Source organism: Haemaphysalis longicornis, unplaced genomic scaffold (assembly GCF_048455015.1).
Source record: "Haemaphysalis longicornis isolate Haplotype H1 unplaced genomic scaffold, Haemaphysalis longicornis Haplotype H1 scaffold_4, whole genome shotgun sequence".
NCBI classification, from domain to species: domain Eukaryota; kingdom Metazoa; phylum Arthropoda; class Arachnida; order Ixodida; family Ixodidae; genus Haemaphysalis; species Haemaphysalis longicornis.
Genome location: NW_027526361.1, coordinates 20,203,921 through 20,222,693, shown reverse-complemented (window position 1 = coordinate 20,222,693; position 18,773 = coordinate 20,203,921). Strand labels below are relative to the sequence as shown.

Sequence of the window (18,773 nt, the reverse complement as noted above, 5' to 3'; positions counted from 1 at the left end):
TAGAGATCGAATCCATGGAATCAACTGCTTGTAAAATGAGAGTTCAGATTTTAAGAAGTTCTTCATTTAACGGAATCATTCGCGGTTCCCAGTGACCTCGTTAGATCGGGAATTAACTGCACTACGTAAGAGTCCCAAAAATTTACGGTCTCTGAGCAGCTCGTGCACTCGCAGTCATGCGTCCGCACTAAGCAACGTTTCAAACAAGCCAAATCTTGGATTTATAAGGTGAACACGCTGCGCTACAACGCGTGAAAGATCTAATACTTTTTCCCTTGGCGCGAGGTAGGCCTCCCTAACAATTTTCCCCTTTCAATTTCGTAACCTCGTTTCTTTTTCGGCGCGTTCGCAAGTTCTCGGAAGCAGTTTTGAACTCGAGGAATGTTCGAGGGAGAAATCTACTCAACTTGTCTGTCCGTTTCAACCTTGTAAAGGAATGAGAGAGAAAAAAAAATCAATACGCGAGCTCGGTCGCAAAACACTGGGGAAGAGCTGAGTTGTTTTTCGTTTCGAATAAGCTTCGTCTGGACGCGTCACGTTTTACCGGCGTCTAATGCGTTTTTCGTGTAAGGAACGCAACCGGAAAAAGGCGCGAAATGGGAATGCTTGCGACGACGTGGCAGCAGCGTGCCAGCGTCTGAGGGTTTGTGGGAAAGGAAACATATGTCGGCGGGCCGGAGAAATGAAACACAAGGCGATATAAGACTAGACAAACTATGGACACTTGCAAGGCGCCTACGAAAAGGACAAATATAGCCCACACGGCGGCGCGTCTCATTGCTTTTTACAGCTGCAGTTTTCTTTTCCGGTGTTAAAGCGAATTTTTTTCGTCTCACTGATGGCGACTGTAGCAAAAACGCACTGCGGAAAAGCCAACTGTACACAATTAGAGGGCGCATGATGATGATTGGTTTCCACAAATGCACATCCAGTGCCTCGTAATAAAATAAAAAACGCGCCTTGTTGTCTGAATCGAACTTGGGTCTCTCGCGTTGTGCAGCCGACGCATATCCGATTGCACCATTCTGCACGCTCGAAGCAGGTTGAATCTTGGAGTTTTACTTCGACTCAGGATGCATGACAGAAAACTTCGCGTTTCAACCATCTTTCTCTTAAAAAACGGGCTTTGATTTTTGTATGATAGCAGAAGTAGTAGTAACGCATGCAAAGCATAAAAGTTATATATATATATATATATATATATATATATATATATATATATATATATATATATATATATATATATATATATATATATATATACGTTTCAGCAAAGAGAACTTGCTTTCCTCAGGGCAGCAAGTTCTGAGGAAAGCAAGTTCTCTTTGCTGAAACGTAGGCCACAATCGTGCTTTTACCTTGTTCGAAATTTTTCTTCTTTTGTGTTCTCTACCATCTTCAAAGTTCTACTACTCCCTATATATATATATATATATATATATATATATATATATATATATATATATATATATATATGTATATATATATATATATATATATATATATATATATATATATATATATATATATATATATATTGGACAAGAATGCCTCGGAAAGCAAAGGGGAGAATGCAGTAGGTCATTGAAACAGATGAAGAATTTCGAAAGACAGAAAGAAAGCGGAGAAAAAATGCCCGCCGGGTGGCATTTTGTACTTTGATCTTGTTTTCAGCGCGTAACACATGCTCACCAAAAAGCTACTTGGTAACCAGCTATAGGGTTTGCGCTAATAAGACGACAACTGGAGAACATGCCTTTTAGATGCGACGGCATCTCATTCACTCGCCTTGTCCCTCCATACGGCGTTGTCGTTGTCCGTCCACACCCCTCCCCCATTCTCCTCGCCGCGCGAGCTGCGCTCTCCGCCGCTCACCCCCTCTCCTCTCCGATAGCGAACACTCTCTCGCGAGGGGCATTGGATTTGATTCGATTGGATTGGATTGGCTTGGCTTGGCTTGGCTTGGCTTGGCTTGGCTTGGCTTGGATTGGATGGGATTGGATGGGATTGGATGGGATTGGATTTGGATTGGATTGGATTGGATTAAAGTGGATTGTGTTGGATTGTGTTGCGTCATAGCCGCGCCACGTTGCGTCATAGCCACGGCAGGGGGTTCGCGGCACGTTTCACGCGATGGGAGAATCAACCTAACGGAAACAACAACGGAACCCCCTACGCGTCGCATCTACACAGGGGCTCCCGCGAGGAGAGGTGGGAGTAATTTTTAATGCTAATTATACAGCGCAATTTAATAAAGAAAACCTGGATTAGTAAAATCGACTGTGTGTTACGAGTCTCACTAAATGAGATTACTGTTTGCTAAGAAGTGCTATTAAAAAAACGATAGTGGTCTCACGTATCCACAACGAAATTCTAGTGTAGTTCTTTTAATTTTGTCCTTAAGCAACGACGAATTCCTTATGCCACGTATTTTCTGGTGTTTGGAGAGCACGGAAAAAATAATGTTGGATTCCGTCTGTACACCTGGCTAAGCAGTGTTGATATAAACCACTAGCTTGTATGAGGACATCTTTCAAAGCATGAAGGACCGACCAACCGACCGACAGACATTTTTCCGTCTAGAAAGGCTATCCTTCGCGCCCAAGCAAGGTTATCGTCTTCGTCTGTTATGAGCAGTGATGAGGCGCAAGGCACACACGCGCGCGCACACACACAGAAAGAGCGGCTCAGCGTGAACGAAGCCGGTGTACCGCGCGTAGTAATGGTGCTTTCTCCTTGCTCCCACAATCAATGCGCGTCTGCCATCGCAACACCACCGCTTTACTCATTCAACCGGAGTGCGTCGATACGGCAGCGCAGCCAGGCCGCCCCAATCCAATTACCATACCCCCTCGCTCTGTAGTACACCGGCCGAGCTTTAAATATAGAACGGTGCTTCTATTACGCCTGTACGCGTGGTAAGGCGGCTGATTATGCTAAAGCGCAGCCATAAGCCCATCTTTCTGTGCTTCGCTTTGTACGTTACACTGTTCCAATAAAGCAGGCCAATCTTCATATTGCAGCTAAGAATTGTCATTCAACATCTCGACAGAAATGGCGGACAAATACGACACTGCCTAATGCGAAATTTGAGCGCAGCGCGAACTGCAGCTTTGCCGGCGACCGCGCAGAGCTGCTGCGTCTCAGGAAGTGATGCCGCGTCGCCGCCGGGGAGCATGTCTCGCGCGAACCGCCCTCCACATCACACTTTCACCATACTCTTATCCTCCGCGTTTTCTTCCTCCCTCTATCTTCGGTGGCATCTTCGTTTTCTCGGCAACAACGAGGCCGATGGCGAGGAACGATGCGAAACCATAGGAGCAGGCGCGTAACAGCTGCGCTTTAAAATTGTCAGCGTTCTGCTAATGCCAAGGTGCAGCACAGTATGGCGGTGAGTGTGCGTGTGTGGGAGTGCGCGCGCATACACGCACACTGACACACACACACATGCACTCAGGGTGGAAGACGGTTCGACATAAAGCCTGGTGGAGTACCCATTCACAATGCACTATTCACACTGTCGCTGAAAGCACACACGCACGTACGCACGCGCACGCAGCGAGCGAGCGAGGGCGAGAGAGAGAGAGAGAGAGAGAGAGAGAGAGAGAGAGAGAGAGAGAGAGAGAGAGAGAGAGAGAGAGAGAGAGAGAGAGAGAGAGAGAGAGAGAGAGAGAGAGAGGTGAAGGTTGGAACATAGTGGGCACGCAGGAGAGACAATACTTGGGACACGGAGGCAGCCTCAGCCCGGCCTATTTTAGAAGGCATGGAAGGCGGGCATTGCCAGTACAAGGCGCGAGCCCACAATCTTCCTAAAGTTTTCGCTATCCCATCTATTCCTCATGTCGTACGCTGCCCACAGAACCGTTCACCCGTGACTGAGAGATCAAGGAGGGTCTCCTTTTTTGTTTTCTGGGGCCGTGTATCCTTGGAAAGGGGGCGCCATTGTGACGCGCGTACTTTGAGGTTGGAAATCACAGTCTCCTGTCACCGTGGGAAGCCTTCTGGGAACGTCCGATTCTCAGCCTTCCGGGGAGACCTCCTGGCAACACACGGGACCAAGCTTATCAGTGTGCAGTTGTTGTCGCATATTTTGTTGTCGCATTTAAACCAATGGTATTTTTAACGAGCACCTTATAGTAGTTAAGAAAGTGTTGCAGATTTAAATTAAACTCCGTATTGAATTGAATTGAAAGACGGCTTCACCGCATGACTGCAATGTCTTGCAAAAAAGCGCCGTCAAGGCCACGAAATGACCGATGACGAGTATAGTCGTCATGACTGATGGCAACCATACTCTTAAACGGCTAGTTTGGTACAAAATCTTATGAAGGCTATCCTCGACAATGGGAGTGAAAGGGTTAATGCGAAAACAAAATATGCGCTCTATAAGGCTCGCTGTAATAGCAGGCAACGATTGTACCTATTTTTACGGTGTTCTCTAACACAAAATTTTTACCGCAAGGACATTTTTATTTCCCTTTCTTCAGAACAGACCTGGACTGACCGGCAGCAATAACTTGGGACAAACCCAAAATTAAAGAAGAAATCTCGTGAGCGAGAGTTTTTTTTTTTTTTTTTTCGAACAACGAAAATGTCTGTGAATGTGCTTTCTATATTGTACATGGCAATTTTGTTGCCGGCTTACAATTAATTATATCGCAATGACATGCTATGCCAAACCGAAGGGGCCTACAATTTTATGCCGCCCTTTACAGCGCGCAACAAGGCACGTTTCCGGGCGCGCGCAGCTTCGTCCAGCTCATGAGCAGCGGATTCGGTCGCCGCAGATGCCTGTGAGCGGCAATGCGAACAGCGCCCCTCTATAGCCCAGCGCTGTCTTTTGAAGACCGTCTTGCTGAGCATGACACGCCAGCAGAGCGGCGAATAAACATATCAGATGGGGCGGCGGGGGCAGTGCGAACACACTCTTTAACCGGCGCTGCATGGTTCCCGTCGGCGCCCGTGCGCGGCGCAGCGATGCAGTTCGGCCACCGCTCCCGTGCTCCGTTTACTTCTGCACGGACCTGTAAATCCGCGCGATAATACGGAGCCTGTCAGAAATAAAAGCACTATACATTACGAATAAGCGAATTTTCAGACTGCGATGCTGCTTCCGAAACCAAGTGTCGATTTCAGCTTCTAATAAGATTTCTGGCCTGTCTAATATCTGAGTGAAGCCAATTTAAAACCTTTTCAGTTAATGCGTAGGTCTGTTGTAATGTTGTAACGTGATTGTGCACTAGTTATGGCCTGCGAAATGCTTCCTAACGAATAACCTCTAGAGTTAGTTTTCAATACGTTATTTATTAACAGCGGAGCTCTTGTAAAAGCCGTAATTTCGGTGTTGTAGAGAAAAAAAAAATACCCAGAAAATGTGAGTGCTCGTGAGCGCGTACCCTGCGGCGACCTCCGAGTGTCCCGGCACGTGTAGTGGCTTTAGCAAAAAAAACTAAAAAAAAAAACTACCGAAAAGCTCAAGAGCGAGAAAATGCCCAGTGTTCGCGAGGGCGCGCCTCGCGGTGACCGCCGAGAGTCCCAGGCTCGTGTGGGTTAGGAAAAAAAATGGACCAGCGCTGTCGTCAAGCGGTACCGCGCATGTAAAGTAAAAGAAAAACTCCTGTGCTAATGCTATAAAGGTGAAAAGATACCCTGCTTGGTAGAGGTCACCGTGACCACCGCATTTTTTAGGAGCCATTATGGTACCCGCCGCGGTGGCTCAGCGGCTAAGGCAGCACAACGTCGCGCGTTCGATTCCCGGCCGCGGGGCCGCTTTTCTGATGGAGGCGAAAAGCAAAAACGCCCGTGTGTACGAGACTTCGGCGCACGTTAAAGATACCTAGGTTGTCAAAATTAACCCGTAGCCCTCCGCTACGGCGCGCCTCATCGCCTGCGTTGCTTCGTCGTGTTAAACCCTGCAATCAATCAATCAGGAGCCATTATGGATAATTGGAGACGTGGCTACGAGTGTTCCAATCTTTCCCGAGACGACTTGCTGATCCCGCCACCGCTGCCTCGCGCCGATGGCGAAGAGCTGGTAGGAGTCTACAATGCTGAGGATGACTTTGCATCCACCACTATCCGCGAAGAGGACGACGACCTCTTCGATGCATATGACGACAATTTCTAGCACCGCAACTATGCAAATAAACAATGGTACTGAAACTTAACTATGTGTCGGGCAATGCTCACCCGCAACAGCTTCGCCGTTCCAGTCTCGCGCATGAGTGCAAGCTTCCTTGGATTTTTTTTAAAAATGTTGAAAACAGCGCGAATAAACGGGACGCAGAGTAGAACACACACACAAACGGCGCTGAGTGTGTGTGTGTGTGCTCTGCGTCCCGTTTATTCGCGCTGTTTTCCACGTTTTTAGCATGCACCAACCAGCCCACTTGCTTTTCGTTCTGAATTTTTTATATTCGCCCGGCACACTTCTAGCGCCCGTAGCGGGGATAACACTATAAACTATTTTTACACAAAATTAGTAGAACTCGCAACATAGCTGGAAAATTATGTTCAAATCCCATTTTCTTCAGGTGCACAACGAAAAATTGAGGTTGAGCGTTCCACGCGCTTTCAGTGAGACGCCGAGACAAACGGAGAGAGAGCTTAAATTGAGCCCATTACAGAATGGGGGTGAGAAAGCAACTTAAGAGAGCGTTCATGCGCCGACACTTAGCGAAGGAACGCCCGAGGGCGCGGACACAAACCGATGGCTCTGCGAGGGGGCTCCCAATGCGCAGTTGCGGAGCAAGATCGAGCCGCTTTTATTTTGTTTCCCGGCAGGTTTGAAAAGCAAGGGGGAATTAAGCACCAGTCGGCGCATTAGAACACGCAGTGATAAAACGTGCTGTGACCCGAGGGGCAGAGAGGGGGATTTTAAGGGAGAAAGGGAGGGGACGCAGAGGAAGGCGTGAGTAGGAGGGAGTAACTTGATTAGGCAGCTTATTTGAGAGCAAAGGGCCCAAGACAAACGGGGGTTACTCTTTGCACCGGAGGCGTTCACACGTGTATGGAGCCTTGCTAGATGTACGCGATGAAGAAAGACCTCGGGAGGGAGAGGGAACTATCTGGTGTGCAGCTAGAGAAAACCGCCAAGCCACTGCGCCGAGGCAAGTGCCTTGGCGGTAGTTTTGACCGCACTAAGCCGTGGGCAGTGCACGGCCTTCTCGGCTGTCGTCCTCGACGGTGGCTGCATCCGCAGGGGCGTGGGTCGCGGGCGCCCTTTGTGTGGCAGGTTGTTAGAGGCGGTGATATTTGTTGGGCCATCGATTGTTCTTCCCCCGGCCACCACGCTAAACGGGGCTTGTAGTTGCGCGTGCGGGGATCGATATGCTAGCCCTTTGTCCTCGATGCAAGAGCGCTTTCTCAGCCCCTTGCTTCTTTGTTTTACAAGAAATACAGAGCAAGAAAGCAAGGAGGTTTGGGGCTCTTTTTTTTTTTATTTGCCCGCGTCATCTTTTGCGTGGGCACACGACGGAGGCGGCAAAGTCGTTTGTAAACTTGCGACATCGTCCATGCTTTGCTTCGTTTCGCTTTCAGCGCACATACAAATAAATGCTAAACTTTCCCGCAGCGGACTCTCTGTGAATGTCTAGCCACGATCCGTTGGTGTGCGGAATCAGAAATCGCTGTGCGCGTACTCTTCCATGAGTGACTGCACGCCTTTAAAGCGCGCTTTACAAAAGTACACTGAAGGAGAATACGCGGCGGCACAAAGGTCCGTCGCGGTTTCTTGCAAAACCACGAGAGAAAGGTTTCACGAACGAGCACTGCCGGCAAGCATACGCAATTGTGTTACGAAGCGAAACTCGATGGCGCAGTCACCACAGCTAATGCACTGTGTCAGGCTTGTGGTCAGTCGCTAAACCTATACCGTTTACGACGATTCTAGGCGGGGATCCAGAGACCCTGAGTAAACTTTTGACCCATGAATGAGGCCGCAGCAAAAAATTGGCCGCGTGTCTGCTCGCTTTGCTGTAAATGTTGTCGAAAGACGATATTCTGCCGCCCCTACTAAGCAATTGCCTTCTCTCTCTCTCTCTCTCTCTCTCTCTCTCTCTCTCTCTCTCTCTCTCTCTCTCTCTCTCTCTCTCTCTCTCTCTCTCTCTCTCTCTCTCTTCCTCACCATTCACGTTTGCTCCCTCCCGTCTTGCTCCTCCTACATTAAATTCAAGGAAGGTTTGCCAAAATCAATTTAACTTTCCCGCGTTTGCGCGCCATCTCTTGGGGCTTTTTGTTAACGTTGGGCTTGGCGTGCCGCTTCAAGCTCGAGCGCGAACTCCTTTTTTAGTTTTTGGTTGAAACATTGTTTTGAACTCATATTATAAAAATTCTATATCGCAAAAATCGAGCCCACGTCTATTTTTAATTAAAATACCTATGCTAGTACCAGTTATGCACCTGCGTTATTTCTCAAATATGCCTAATGTTTTCGTTTTACTGAAAAATAGTGACTAGTATGAAGTGTGCTACTAGATTTAGTTCTTTGAAAAGGTTTTGCCTATAAGTAGTTCACGTTCAAGAATTCTTTTAACATCTTGCGGGGGAGTGAATCGACTGACAGACAGAATAAAGTTTTCGCCTTTAGGTAGTCCAAGAAAGGTTATATCGTCTTCAATACTCCGAGGGCACCGAAGCACTCATGAGTTGGGAATGCGAAAGCATGCTGAACGCTGCCGAGTGGCCAATCGAAAGGCGCAGGGTCGTTGCTGACTGCTGCGCCGCTGGGCGAGGTATTCATGACGCACGCGGGGAGCTCCGTTTCTTTGTGGTTTATTTCAGAAGCATGCGTCGCAGCCAATGGGAATTTAGGAGCATACTAGAGACGGCGGACTTCGTCGGCAACGCCGGCTTTATCGCTTAACAAGCATTTACTGCTTTGCCGTTCAAAGCGTGTGCGGTTAGCTTACACCCCTATACTTTGCAATCAGCAACAAGGTACTGCTTGGTTGATTTGCAGCGCACCTTTTATTAAAATGCCATAATGATAACCCGCAGACTCAGGATATGGGTAAACATATTGAGTACCATGGTCCAAACTCCCCGTATGGGATGATCGGGTGACCACAGGACTAGTGGTCCTAATGTGCTTCAGTTATCCTGCAGTGTCTTGGTATGACGCACCAAGACGTTGACGGCTTTCTCTTTGGTGATTAGGTGGTGGAGTGAGGGGAGTGTCGGGGTTGAGAGGGAGGGGGAATGTGTGGTTTATGTGCACATTCCCTGCATGGGCTTTGAGGACTGGCCCAGGTGCCGCACTGAGTGCAGCGAACGTAGGGTAGAGCATCGTGTCTTCAGTGTACGCGATTGAAAGCGGGTCAGGAAGGCAAGGCAAGAATGTGCGTAAACGAGCAATCGTAAACGAGCAAACGAGTAAACGAGTAAACGAGCAACCGAATGATGACTTTCTTATGATACACTGCAAGGTTCTCAACGTGTTCTAAAAAATGGCTCGAAACATAGGTGCGAAAGGATGGAAACAGTGAACTGAATATTGGTAGAAAAATAGCGATGCCGGGTATGTCAAAATGTGAGGCCTCCGTGAGGTTTGTGTGTACGTACTTCAACGCATCCCTCCCCAACAACTGGCTCTGCTCCTGATGGCAACTCTGCCTGCGTACGGGGTGAGGCCAGAAATCACTGAAGATTGCATCTACGCCCATCCGCTGTCGTGCTTTCGATTTGCATTTTTGGAGGTGGCGTTTGTGATGAATCCTGATTATACCACTTGATCATGTCAAACACCGCCCTAGGGGAGGAGGATGCCTCTTTCTTCTCCATTGCAGTAATATAGCACTCCAACGTCTGAAGTCATGAGAAAAGTTTAATAGCGTTTGGTGGAAAGGCCGTATAAAATCACATTTAAGAGAACGGTGAGTTGGGCACGTTCGTATTGATTCATTGAGATCCCAGAAGCGTTCCGTGTACAGAAAGAAGGCGATAGCTGTGGTAACGAACCGTGGGCCCTACTATGAGATAACGAAACCACTCTCTCGTATCAAGGTTGGTATATAGTAGTGCTCCGTCTTGTGTACCTGTCTGTCTTCGTGTTCGTAGCGCGCGTCACCCACATAAACGTGTAGAATCAGCAATGCACTCAGCGCGTGCGATGTCTGGTCCTTTACATCATTGTAGCCATACACTGTTTTTTAGCTGTTCGGATGAACTTCACACATAGTTCAATGCATATTTTCTTTTTTGTTTACAGGTTTTCCCTGGCCTCTAGTGGGAACAAGCGACTTTTCAAAGACCACCTAGGTAAGTCGAGCACATTCTTTCAAAGCATAGGTATCCTTTATAGCTCTAATTCTTTCTGGTTACTACTCGAAACCGGGGAAGGCGAATTAAAAATTCACCCGTCAAATAGAAGCGGTAGCACAGATAGCACGCTCTCACGCGACGTTCCGTGAGTTAGGCATGTTTTTCCTGTTAAAGCTGACTGCGGTACACTTTTCTGGCTAACTAACTTATAGCCCGTAGTTCTGAGCGTACTTTGTCACGCTGTTAATTTATTCCAAAAGTTTGGCTCGGAATATTAAGACGGGTATAGAAGAAGGGGAAGGCAAATAACACGACGGAGGGAATAAATATGGAAATTTGGGTGCAAAGAATGCACTAGAGCAGCGCAGGACAGGAGAGGTTGGATGTCAATGGGAAAGGCATTCGACCTGCAGTAAATCTTAGTAGGCTGCTGCTGCTGCTGCTGCTGCTTATGATGAGGATGATGATACCATGGTGTCGACCGTATGACCCTTTATAGATGTCGTCAGCGTACAACCAGATGCTGGCATTTTGAAGTAGACCTTTTGGGAGGCCAGTATGCAAATTATGTCGCTTCACGGGTATTGTTGCGAGGTATACCTAGCTAAGCACTGCGGCACCGTACTGTTAAGACACTTTTATTAAATTATTCCCAGAACTTCCATCATTTGGAAGCACCTGAGCTTTTCCACCGCCCTATTTATGAGTACATAAGCACCTTAGCACGACGTAATAAGCCCGCCTTTAGCTATAGGGGTTCGGTAGGAGTAAGCGTGTTCATTATGCCGCTCCCGCGGTCCGACTTAAATGTACTCACGCCTGATTACCCAGCGTCCTAATAACCCTACAAACTTGGCAAGTGGCGAAATACCTCCTGAAACTGTTCTGCCCTTCGGTTAGGCTTCCGATAGCGGGGAAAAAAATCGCTCGAGCGCGAAACTCTGTTTGAGGTCTTTAAGTTAAGATTCTTTTTTTTTTTTGTGCTAGGGGCTGCCACGGTTGCCGAGGCGACCGACTTCTTCTTTGCTCCGTCAGCGCCCTCGAGTATTTAATGAGCGCCCGAGCTGTGTTATCGCCCTCCTCACACAAGCCGCTTCCGCTGCGGCGTTGTTTCGAGGACCTCGCTTCCTTCCGCGCGCTGATGAAGGGCTGTTGTGGCACAGGGCTTTGTTTTTCGCCCCTCATTACGTTGTCCTTCTTTGTGCTCTTGAAGCGCTGTTGTGCATCGGGCTTGCTCTCCTCAAGCTGTGGTGCTCTTGGTGAGCTACGTGCTTCCCGCACCGAGTGTTTTGATTCTCCTCTTGTTAAACCGGGGCTAACGGTGCTTGCTTTTTGAAGTCTTTGCCGCTGTGGGAAGGCACAATAGGCTTAGAGCCGTGCGGGCAGTGCGAAGGGGGCGCCATTACGTTCTCTTCTCGTCAGTGCCAGCGAAAATCAACACTGAACCACACCTGCAGTGGAACGTACATCTCCATTTACCGGGATGGTTTCTGCTCGGAAAACCAAGTTAAAGCGGTTTACGCTCTCCTCTTACGGCTGAAAAGAAATCAAGAATCTCTGCAAATGTACAGTCACTGCATTGTTGCGCGCACTTCTCGTAAAGGCAGCGCGACATAACAAAAAAAAAATGTGGATGAAATAAGCGTCATGTCTGGGAGTTCTGAAAAAGGACGATATTTGAACGACAATTGCATAAACCCCATGTCGCAGAGCACGAAAAGCGGAGCTTAAACTAGTTTAAGGGCCGATTGCAGGAATGAGGTGTCCCCCTTTCTAGAAGGGGTGCCCAACAAATCTTGGGCTTACGTGATTGTCAGAATATAACAAATTGTAAAGAAGGTGTTTCTAGGACTGCAATGACGCCTATGTCACTAGGGTACAGTCAAACCCGATTATAACGAACCCGGATAGAGCGAATTATGCTATATATCAAACAAACGCAAATCAATTACGAAAATGCATGCGAAGCATATTCCTTATAACGAAGTTCACATTGGGTTGGGTATATCGAACTCGGGGCGCCTACAATTGCCACCGAAATGCATGGTCTCGGAGCCGTGATTGAGACGCTGATTGGCCACGATTGAGATTTTGAGCCTTGCATGGAGCGACGTGACGCCTGACACCTTCCGTAAGTGTTTCCGACGCGCGGGATTCCCGACGGAGCACAACCAGTCAGCGAGTCCGGACCAAGACGGCATCATCGGCGAACTGCGCAAAGAACTCGCCAACGTTTCAGATGGTGTGCCGAAAAGAGTGTCCTTTGAGGATTTCCGAGTGTCAAAGACGGCTTCACCGTCACTGCGAGCCCTTCAGGCACCGACAGCGTCACTTATGTCAAGGCAGCCGGTGCTGCTGAAACCACTGAATAGACTGAAAATGTCACAAGGGACATCCTCAGTCTCTTCGGTGCTTTAATAAAGGCTAACGAAGCGCTTTCGATAGTCGATGTTCTCTACCAATATTACTCCGATATTGAGGGACACGGCCTTGAACTGGCGCAAACGTCGTCACCGCCAAAATAAAACTAAAAACGAAAATCATCGCTCTTTTGTGAAATAGTCAGTTAAGGCGGAAAGTAGCTTTAGTGCATGCAATAAATGGATTGTTTTGTGTAAGGTAATGGCATAATTTATGCGATTGTTTCTCTCCGACGTGAAAATGGCAAGGGGGGTCTCGCGTATTGCGAACTCGTAACAAAAAATTTGTTATATACGGGTTTGACTGTATCGAACTTTTAGATATATCGAACTAATCGCGGTGCATATCGCAGTTCGCTATAACCGGGTTTGACTGTACCTTTTTTGTTTTGAAATTAGAGACGCAGAAGGAGGTATTATCGCTTTAGGGCGGAGCAGGTTTCTGTTTTTCGATTTGCTCAATATGAGGTCGATGTTACTCAGTCAGAAAAATTACAGATATACCGAAACAAAGGGTAAAAATACGCGAAGAGGGGTGTAGCACTTCTATTGTATCGAGAAGTATTGGTAAATTTGTTTGCTATTTCAAATAGTATAGGTACAGTCGCCATTGTGGCCCGATAGTGGCGACGATGTCGTCGCAGGCGCGTGTGCAAATGCCCAAGCTAGCGGTATTGTGCACGATAATCAGTATAGCTTGTTTAGACAATGAAGGTGATCGCGAAGCGTTCGAGAAACACGAGCAACACGTCCCGAGAGCTCGTAACGATGCGCCGCTCCCGCGGAGTCGTCGTATCGGGTTTCAGACGGTGGCGTACGTAATCTTCTGTCGGCTGTATGACAAATCTGGCCGCGCGGGCTTTCCATTAGCGCCGCCAGGAATATGCAGCCGGTCAGACCCCGTATATCAGCGCGCTGTCACTCCGCGAATCGAGACAAATTGCCCCTGCGCTGGCCGAAACGGACGGCCTTTTGTTTCCGCCCCACCAGGGCCCCCTCCCTCGAAGTGTTGGACTCGAACAAAGACGACGTTTTGTTCGTTTTTTTTTCTTTTTTGTCTTGGGAGGGAGCTAGATACGGCCTTAAGGCTGTGTGTCACAATTCAAATGCGTTAATGTGTTATTCGCTAAGTTACTTTCTTAGCACATGAGTGAGTAATAGGTCTCTCCGAAGGAAATAAAACAAATGAAGAATAAACGAGCGCTAAAAGCAAATGTTTTTGTTTTCTCGTAGCAAAACTTGCTAATCTTGATAGTATCCATGTCGCTATTTTTGATACGACAAAAGGCCGCTTTTAATTTGTTAAAAAAGATCTCGAAATCAATTAATAACAAATAAATTAAGAAATAAGTATCCCATTAAATGTGTACTTCCACATTTTCGTATCTGCGCCATCAGAAAATGCGACTGTGGCAGCGGTTCTTCCCGGCTGCTGCAGGCTAGAAATTGCCCGGTGCTTCTTTTTGCTACGTTCGCAACACTGTACGAAAATTTGCTTTCTCAGCTCCGGAAATAGTACTCCAACATTTGCCACGAAGCTGATCGCCGCGTGGGAAATCTGTGGCGCCGCAATCCGTCTTGTGGTTCTTTGTCATTTTCTAATCTATCTAATGACAGCTGTTGCCTAGTGTCGCGTACTTTAAATTAGGCGCGTTGTTCTGCCGTTATGAAACGAATGATGTTTTCTTTTATATTCCTTTGAGCCGACCATAGCCTTAGGAAGCTCACAGGGTTCTGTCCCACTCCTGCACCTTGGTATGGCGAGCTGTTTGAGAAAAGCACATCACCGGATACGCGGTGTCTCCCTATATATGTGTCCCTTACTCCTCCGCCTGTCGTGCCCGCCTTTTAGAGAAATGAGGCAGCGTCCAGAGTAATTGAGCGCTAGATAGTTGGATATCCGGACCCAGGGGAATCTCTGGAATGACGCGCCGGCAGCAGGTGAACGAGGAAGAAGGACAAAACGGAGGCTTTTAATTACATGTGACACGTGTGTAGGAGCTCATTATTGCGAGTGCCACCGTCAACCTGTGGAGCTGGAAAAATAAACGATTACCCAACGGAGCTAGGCTCCTACTCAACAAATGAAGCATGTGGTGTACATATATTGCTGATACACCTGATTAGCACAAAAGAACGTGTCCTATAAGTAGGAACTTGCTTGGGTTCCGAGCATCACGTAGCAGCCCATGTACGTATCACTTAATGTCTCCTATTGTTTCTTTTTTGGTCACCGGGAAATGATCCGCGTTTTACGCGTTCGTAGTCATTACGTCGCGGGGATTCGGAATGTCGCACTTATTTGTACAGTGCCGTGCTGTGCAGTCAGGCCTAACCACGTGCTTCACTGCAGCTGTCAGGGACGCACGTACAGAGTGCGCGCGCTGGCCAACCTCCGAAGTGGCCAGCTTAGCCGGAGCGGAGTCCTTGATCCTACAATTATGCGCCGCGTAAATGGCGGGGCGGTCAGTGATTGCCGCAAATTGCTACACTAATTGGAGCGGACTAGGGTGTCCGCCTCCGCGCCGCAGAGTCCATCTCGGAGGAGAGCAGAGAGAGAGAGAAAAAAAAAGAAAAAGAGGGAGAGTGTTCCGGGTGCTTGGTAGAGAAGCAGGCGTGCGGAGCGCACGAACCGACAGACGTGTCTGTCTGTGTGGTTGGTTTAGGAATCTGTTCGATTAATTACGCAGCGCACGCGTTAAGGCGATTCCGGCTAAGGAAAATCAGGGACTACTGGCGTATAAAAATGCCACCAACTCTTTCTCTCTCTCAAAAAAGAAAAAGCAAAATGGCGATGCCGTGGGGCAGCGGCCCGAGATGAGTACACCTGATGTATAGGATCGTGAAATTTAACTAAATCAGAATTAGCTTCAATAATTTGGTAATTTTTCCCAAGACAACTGATGGAATGCGGGGTTACCTTTATTTGAATAACAGCGTAAAAAATGTTCGTAAGTACGCCGTTTTACTGAGACCGGCCGACACCAACAGTAAAATAAAATAGCCTCACCCAATTTAAAATTTAAATAAAAATAAAAAAATGAGGGAGATACCAAAGCGGGCTTATATGTTGGGATAGGAAAACATTGCTTTTTATTTTAAAGGGGCCATGGAGAGAAAATACGGCTTTGTTTAATTTGAAAGAATAAGGCTTCAGTGCCTCACTCAGCCCCATTCCAGCCACGAAAGATGTCTTTTAACTGAAGAAACGCAAGAAGTATTGAACAACTTTCAAATTTCGCGATACAGTGATGTGTTATGGGTAGGAGTGACGCCATATTGGCAAGCACTAAAAACGTTATTTTCGGTTCGTTAACTACTCGTTCTCATTCAAGTGATGCGATCAAACGGTACTAGAGGCCCCACTGCAATCATCCAGTCACGTGTCTTAGCGATGGGTTAGTTCAGCGGCCACCAATCGCATGAGAAGATTCTGTGACCTTACAGAAAAGTTGACGAAAGTGGCTTGGGAGTCACCACTGCTTCGCATGTTTTCTGTAATATCTCTATTATTTGTTCGAAGTTTGCGATAAAATTGATATCATTGTTATCGGGACAAAGCAGTCTTTCTAATGAACTGAACTTGTATTTTGTCTTCATGGACCCCTTAAAGGAGCCATGAAGACAAAATAGAAGTTGGGTTTATTAGAAAGACTGCTTAGTCCCGATAACAATGATACCAATATCATCGCAATCTTCGAACAAATAAAGGAGATATTAAAGGAAACATGTGAAGCAGTCGCGATCCCCTAGCCAATTTCCCGAAACTTTTCTATGACGTCACGGAACCTTGTTTGTATGATTGGCGGCCGCCTAACTGACCTGTCGCGACCACACATGACTGGACGTCTGTAATGGGGCCTCTAGTTCCATTTGACCGCATCACTTGAATGCTAACGTGCAGTTAACGCGCTGAAAATTATGTTTTATTGTTGTCCCGTATGACGTCATTCTTGCTCATAACACGTTACTCTGGCGCAAAATTTGAAAGTTTTTAAATACTTCTTGCTTTTTTTTCGTTAAAAAAACATCTTTTGGGGCTGTAATGGAGCTGAGTGAGATACTGAATCCTAGTTCTTGCAAATTACACGAAGTTGTATTTTCTCTTCATGGCTCCTTTAAGAAACGCAATGACAAAATTATAGCTACTTTATACAATCACGACGTGCCGTTCAATGTTTATCGCAGTAAACACAGCGCTCAAGAGGGTCTCTCATTATCATCGTCATGATCCTTTTTTTCCTTTGCGTCGTTTTCTTCTTCTTTCTGGTAAATTAATAAAACGCATGGCAAATCGCCCTATTTATCCCTGCACATAAGGTATTAGCGTTAGCGTGCGTCCTTACTTGGGTAGTTAGCACGCCCAGATTACTCTAATGCCTGTGCTACACGGTAACGTTCAATTGAGAATTGGACTCTCGCCCACAACTGCGCCCTCTGTATCTACAATGGGGCACTCGATAGACAATTGATTCAGCGGCCTTTGGAAGGCGTGTGAAGCAGCTGTGCAACACAGGCATAACACATTTTTATAAACTTAAGACCGCAGCTCATTAATTAGGCCCTCCTCTTGCCAGCTGCGATGAACGACTGACCGTTATGTAGGGGATGAATTCCGAAGTCAGCCGTTTCGAACCCCAGGTCACTAAATGTTATTTCCTTTAGTTTCGCTCTCCTACACCGTCGGCCATTTTTAAAACCATTTTTCTTGTCACGCCGTGGCTGGACGCCAGTTTCTCGTGCAGTACGGAATTTATTGCTTTCGCATTAAAAAAAAAAAAAAAACGTTAAAAACCCCAAAAAGCACAAGACGAGTCATAGTTGCTATATTGCTTTAAGTTGGCGTGCGATGTCTACACCAGCCATCGGTGGTGTATAGAGAGTGGCTAGAGGTTAAGAGGCGAAGTGTGAATAACAGATAAACGAAAAAAAAAAAAAAAACTAACAGCTAACAAAAAACAATAAGTGGAAATTTTGAAGGGGGGTGAGGGGTGAAAGGAAACAAAAAACCTTTGCAGTTAGACGATTTGATCATCCCGGAGTCTCTTACCGAGATTACCTTTGGCTGGCCTCGCGTATACGCCGAGATGCCCCAAAGCTTGGTACGGGAAGGGGCGAAAATAGATGGGGAAGAAACGGGGCTTCTCTCGCCCGAGTGGTCCTGGAAACACGGCAAGGCCTGCGTGCCACACTCGGGTGAGGCGGAAAAGGCCTCGATAGTGGATCGGCGTTAGGAGGAGGCCGCTGCGATGATCCCAGTCTACGAAACAAAACAAAGCGGGAGCGTCGGTAACGCTAGCAAGCAGTGGCCAGAAGAGGCCTGGTGCAGCAGCCAATCACCGTGTGGAGTGGAGACGAGGAGGCGGTGGCGCGTCAGTCCTTCCGGCCTCCTTAATGAGTCGGTGTTGCTTCTTGCAGTCCCTCGGCAAGGCCGCTGGGGCTCCACGGACGACGTGCCTGGCGTACCGCATGCCGGCGTTAACAACGCCGGCATCTGCCTCCACCTCCACCCCCTCGAATTTCCCGACCATTGGTCTGCCCGTGAGGACTCGTCGCTTAGGCACTGGCCACGTCTGCGCGTCAACGTCATTGCAGGACTATACCGCGCGGTGAGGCGAAGCTTTCTGGGACGCTTATGAGCTGGGAGGCTTTCGCTTGGCTCATGGGCTGGCAGTCGTTGGCCAAGTCGGTTACGTTTCGTTGAAAACGTGCGCGGAGAAGCGACGAGAAGCACACAACCGCGGAGTGCTTTCTCTGCGGTCTTGAAGAATTTATAGAAATGCGCTGGCGTTCCATGCACGGAAGTACTCACCCACAGTCGTGACAGGGGAGACGTTTTGTGGAAAGTGGTTTCTGTGCCAACGTGGAAGCTTGAGGACGAATAGGCGCCATTATTCACCCTCTCCTTTTTGACGCGCTGGGTCGCGTTACGATCAGATAATGAAGACGGGTAGATGGGTGAGTATTATGAACAACTGTGTGGGCGCAACTTGCGACAGATGCTGGGTCCTTCCTTGAGTAGCTGTAATATCTTAGTTCAAGTAACAGCTGGTACAACGTAACTGAAAGTGCATCTTAGTGTCGCGCTACTCG

General features: G+C 47.6%; 1 protein-coding gene across 6 annotated transcripts in view; it reads left to right on the top strand.

Moving 5' to 3' along the window:
* The window catches only part of Dgk (diacyl glycerol kinase 1), a 603,682-nt gene that overhangs the window by 93,943 nt on the left and 490,966 nt on the right, over positions 1-18,773 (top strand). For all 6 annotated transcript variants that reach the window (XM_077706109.1, XM_077706108.1, XM_077706111.1 and 3 more), the window contains exon 2: positions 10,208-10,257. The gene's annotated coding sequence lies outside the window, so the exon portion shown is untranslated. The remainder of the gene's footprint in view (positions 1-10,207; positions 10,258-18,773) is intronic.